Genomic DNA, 6,000 nt, shown 5'->3' with positions numbered 1-6,000 from the left:
CATGGTGCAAAACAGGAGGAAAGGAGTGATGTGACTCTTCTACTGGCAGATTACACAAGTTCAACAAAACAAACAAATGAAAGTCCTTGATGGGCATCTTGCATTTTCTGTTCTCAGCTGAGGAGGGGCAGAGTCTGCTGATGTTCTTTTTCTCTGGGTGACCTTGGCCGAAGGGCTGATTGTCAGCTAAGGCTTGGCCAAAGGCTAAAATTGTCAGCCCTTTTGCAGAGGGTCCTTCCTTCCCCAGAGTGAAACTGTCTTAGTAACAGGGTCCACCACCTCGTACCATTTCTCTTTCTTTGATGAAATTAAATAATGTATATATGCATGAGATCTATAATTCCTCCCTATTTTTGTAGCCATGCTGATAGTTTCCATAGCAACTTGCCTAGAATTTGGAAGGAGGTGCACTGTCTGCAGGAGGGAGAAGGCAGAAAGGTGATGGGGCTTGTACTTTTTCTTTTTCCACATTTTTTTATTGTTTTGGTCATCTTTGTTACCTGAAATACAGTGTGGGAAATACTGCTGACTCTTCTCAGACTTTTAATTCTTCCCTTTTCCCTCTAGTCTGTTGTGCATGAAAATGTCTTAGCCCTGTATGATTGTCACTTGGGATGGGCTGTGGGCACTCCACTGACACCAGGGTGTCCTGGTGTCCCTTCCTGTCCTGTTCCTGAAGAAGCTCTGAAGGCTCTCAAGAGGTGGAACTCCAGCCACCAGCATGTTGAAATTATTTGGCAGCTGCTGGCACCAAAGCACCAATATTTGGAGGTTCATCTGTACTTAATGGAAGTTACCCCCTTTGTTATATAAGCTAGGTAGAGGGAGGAGTGGATGAACAGCAGAGGGGAGGTGAAAGAAGAGCAAGGTTTGAGAAGCACTGCGAGTGTACACAAACAAGATGGCAAAAAATATTTGCCAGATAACAGGATGATTTTAATTCTTTGCTCTGACTTTATCCATACTGATTAGTCATTGAAGAAAAAAGCACATGTTAAAGGCAGGAATTCAAAAACACGGCACCCTAAAGAAGAGGAGAGGACTCTGCCATGAGTAACTAAATAACTGATTCACCTGCTGAAGTCCACATCCTTGTCTAGGAAAGAGCACAAATTCCAGTGATCACCTGGCAGTTCTGATACACAGGCTTTCCTCTCTATATAAAATTTGGTAAATAGGGCTTTTTTCCTTTCCTGCTCATACTACCTGTGTTTCAATACTGTTCATTTTGAACTGAAATCTGATGGATTTTAGTTCAGTTTTTAGGTGGAAATGGCCAAGTAAATGAAGTACTGAAGCTTTCAAAAGCGGGAGATTTTCTAACTTGGAAAACCCTAAAAAGCAAAAATCCTCCCTGGAGGTAATTTAAGAAATGGTAATTTCTTTATGCCATGAAGAAGCTGTTGCTGATCATTCTGAGGTTACAAATGACCTAGTACTTTTCAAAAAACAGAAATTATGAGCTTTGGAATGTTACATTTGTGTCTTGCAGAAGTGCTATGGACAAGTTGAAAAAATTCATGTGATTGGAGAGAGTGACTTTGTCTTTATTAATTTGCCTTGTTTGCAAGACTGATGTTTCAGGGTGGGCAACACAGTGTAAAGTAACCTGAACCCTGATGTTGCTGATGTTAAGAGCTTTAGCTAGAGAATAATCATTATATCTCAGTCTTAAAACTCATCTTGTGTGTGACACAAAAAAGTTAGAATTAGGTGTTGTGCAGTGAAATGGATTTGAGGATATGTGACTGCAAATAAATGCATGGCTTGAATCTGATATGCCAAAATCCTTTAAAAATACTACTGCCCTCTTGAAACTGCTGTGAACTTACACTATTGAAGGACTGAGTAAATGGCATTCCCCATTAACTCTTCACTGTTTATATTCTCAGCTGAACATTTTTCTCAGAACCTGATGCTGACATTCCTGCATGGAGAGATTCTTTTGCACTTCTATACGAGATATTGCAAAGGACTCAGGTGGGATCAAAAGGTGAAGATTCTAAAACTTAGAAGAGCAGCTCAAAGGAAGACTTTTTTTTTCTTTTAAGAATATGAGAGTGCACATGTGAAATGTCATAGTGTATCTGTGAAATTCATTTGCTGAAGAGTTATAGATCAATGTAATAGACACAAAAAAATATGATGTTTTAACTCCTGGCAAAGTTCCCTCAGAAGGCAAATTATTTCAGTTTAAAATAAGGGCATTATTTTGTGTGTTTTGATAATCTATTTCATTGAGATACTGTGTTATTACAGAACTGTTGATAGAATTACTGCTGTGAGCTATAGGCCTGCATGACTGTGGGATATACCTGGCTTAAACTAAATATATGTAATGCCTGCATCCTACAAATCATTATTAGAATGTCAATAGTATTTACTTGAAATAAGGCTGAATTAGTTTTTTTCTAAAGAAAAACTGTTTCCAGCCCCCATCTGCTTGGATAAAATGCTGTCTCTTGGAAATTTCAAGGAGAAAATATTTCCTCTTAAAGGTGAACATCTTGGTATAAATTGGGATTAACTGCCTATAACAGCCATAAGGTAACTTGAAATGCCTTTCTGACAGTGCAAAGATTGTTTTTCCTTCTTAGGGTTTTTGACAACAAGATGACTCCTTAGATTGTACTTCAAGAAAGTACAGTTAAAGACATTTCCATCTTCAGCTCAGCTAAAGCAGGTTGCCAGAATCTGGTCATTGTATTTTCAGTTAGGCAGAATTCCCTCCTGAGGAGTTGTTCACAGAGGATGGCAAAAGCAGCCTCAAAATTTGGACAGACCTTGATAAAAGCATGTTAGCAGACCTTTTCTATTTATTTATTCCCACTTTTCCAACCCTGAACATTTCTGCTTCGAAATGTACTTCACAGTATTTATGATTTTACAGCTATTCTGGATTAGATTTTTGGCATGCATGTGTCCATTTTCACCTCATTGAATTTTGAGTAGGTATCTGTCATAAGAGGAGAGGGATAATAAAAATGACTTCGATCACATGCTCAGAATTATTTTTTGTTTGTGTTATTTCTCCAGTTTAGCATATTTCAAAAGTTCCTGATCTGTGCAGAAGGAAAAAAAAAATCCTTTGCTGTTTGACTAGGATTTTCATGGGAAATGGAAAGGTGTGTAAGATAGGTTCAGATGGAGAAGTTTTTTTGCTATAGAGAGTTCAGCTGCTCTTTGCAGAAAGTTATTAAGGTGTTCCCAGCTGTACCACAGTATTGCATGCTGAAAGGGCTTTTGAGCAGATGTTGCTTTGGAGACAGAGGCAGAAATGTGTGTGCATATATATATATATATATATATATATATACACAATACCAACACATGCCTCATTTTTATGAAAATTCCTATTTATTGCAATTCATTTATTTTGGACACAGATGTCTCAGTAGGTTGTTAAATATATATACACTGCTGCTGTGAGATGAGTAAACCATGCAATTTTATTGTAAGGCAAAGCCATATTCTTGAAGAGGCAAGGAATATTTGTGGGATCCCAGCAAGAGCTGACCTGAGAGAGCATTGCAGGGGGTTTACTGAGGTAAGTGTTTTTCAAAGCCTATGTTGCCCTTGATTACCATATGACTTCTGAAAGGACCTGGCTTCTGCTGTTCCTTTGGGAGACCAATTGCAAAGTGGCGAAAATGCAGTGCTCATTCTTGTATTTTTCCATAGAGAAATTACTCTGTCCCTGCAATGTGTCTTTGTTGTATCCATTAGTGGTTCAAGCTTGTTGCTCAGACCAGGTGCTGCCTGTCATGCTCATGTTAGTGAAGATGTGTTGATAACCAATACAGGAGGTATGATGTGCTACATGGCTCTTTTATCTCTGTTACCATGTAGGCAAACAGTCAGAAAAAATAAAATTGCTTTTAAAAAGTCCTTGTCGGAGGCAGTTGGAAATAGTTTTGTTGAAGTAACTTCCTAAAAAGTGCAGATTTGTTGAGAATGGGTTTCTGCATTCAGTCATGACAGCTGCAGTGAAAACAAGAAAGGTCTTGGATGCAGATCAAACTCTGGTTAGATTGGGAAACATCCATTTGCAACCCAGGAAATCATTAGTTTTGTGCTAGATAAACACAGTCTCTGGTGATGAGGATCCTCAGGGAGGCGTTTTGTTAGCACATCCCTACTGCAGGCTCCCTCTGCTTTAAACTGGGACAGAGGTAGAATTAGGCAGCCTTTGGACAGGTAACAGAACAAGACTGCAAAGACCACCTCAATTGCATGTCCTTCCTTGCAGTTGAGACTTTTTAAACAATGCACCATTTATTCATTAAAAGGTACAAAGTGAGCATGAAAGGACAGTACTACCAGGGACTCCTATTTTGGGTTTTGTCCTTGCTTTTTGTGTATGCTCATCGTCCTTCCTACAGCAAATTCTTTCCTGTTGCTCCCTGTTTTTCTGAAGAGTTGTTTTTCTCCCCCTGATCTTAAGGTTAGTGATGGAAAGAGCAATCATCCTTACTCTGGCTGTGGTGAAGTAGCTGCTTCCAGATAAATATAGCCAAGGATTGCATGTATAATTTCACAGACTGGGGGGTTATTTTGTTTGGTTGTGGTTTTCTTCCCATCCAAACTACATTTGATTCCAAGGAGTGGAATCTAATGAACAGCTCTGATTTAATTTTCATTGAACTGAGGTGCTCTAGGAGGTTTTCATAAACTTTCTTATGTAAGAGCTTGTTTCTGATTATAAACAGTTTCTGGAAACTTATTCCCTTGGAAAACAAATAGCAAAGCAAAGCTCTATAAAAATCCTCATTTGGGAAAACCTTCTCTTGTTATAAAAGGAAGAAAGAAATCATCTAAGATGAAACAATATTTAAAATAAAGGGGAAGGAAATGAAAAGCTTATTAGCAAGTCTATAATTGTACTTCTAGCACCTTGTAATTACACAGTGCATAAATTTCTCAGGCACTTGCAATTGCTTTTTATTTTTGTAAGCAGAGTTCCATATATGCAGAAAATTCATTTTTAGCCATAGTTTTCTACTTAGCATATTGTAGCTACAGTACTACAAATATAACATGCAACAAAAACATAAAATTGGATATTATTGTTTAATAATAATAAAATATTGCTCAGTAAAATCTTCTGTTAGAAAGTAAAAAAAGACCAAACTTTTTAATTTAACTTTGGAGCAATTGAATTAACATACTATGTTATAATATATATATATATATAATGTACTATGAACACTAGTTTTTGGACCTATTAATTGCAACAAAATTGCCAGGAAAGTGGTTGGAAGTTTTAAATAAGATTTGGATGATTCTCATTAGTTTAGTAAATTATTTATATTGGCTGAATCCTTGTACATATTAGTACTATAGTTTTTAGTGCTTAGCCACATCTTTTGTTCATAATATTCTTTTTTTTTCCTCCGCAATCTCATAAAAAAGAAATTAGGTCTGTAAATTCCTCATCTAGTGTCATAAATTTCTTTGTTTATTTTTGTGTTTAGCAATGATTTATACATATATGCAAGTATAGCATCTGGTAATTTTACTATTGCATTTTGAGGAGGTTCATAACCCTGGTTTGAGAATTGCATTGGGTTCGTTAGACAGCGTGAAGCATCACCAGCATGGGAGCATCTGAGAGCCATTCTTCTCCCCATTCCTATTAAAATCAACTACTTTGGGTCAGATTCTCTTTTAAGAAATTGCTGCAAGTTCTTTGTCAGTAAAAATATGTTTAACAACAAACAAAGCAGTTATTCACTTATGCCACATTTTCTTTTTCCATCCCCTAAGAATTAGCATTGCTGTTGCTGCCTTGCTTTGCTTTGCTTCTCTTCATGGCCCCTGACAGGCGTAGACTTCTTGGCAGGTAGACTGCAATTCCTAAAAGTTTTGCATCACACCATAAGTTATAAATTCCTCTTGCAGGAGCAGTGGGAAATGTTTTGCAGAGTGTGCTGGAGTCTCCTAAAAGCAGACAAAAGAGGAACAGAAGAGCAGCTGACACTTCAATAATGAACATTTTAC

Source organism: Serinus canaria, chromosome 2 (assembly GCF_022539315.1).
Source record: "Serinus canaria isolate serCan28SL12 chromosome 2, serCan2020, whole genome shotgun sequence".
Lineage (NCBI taxonomy): Eukaryota > Metazoa > Chordata > Aves > Passeriformes > Fringillidae > Serinus > Serinus canaria.
The sequence above is the reverse complement of the archived record's forward strand: the minus strand, read 5'-3'. Positions refer to the sequence as shown.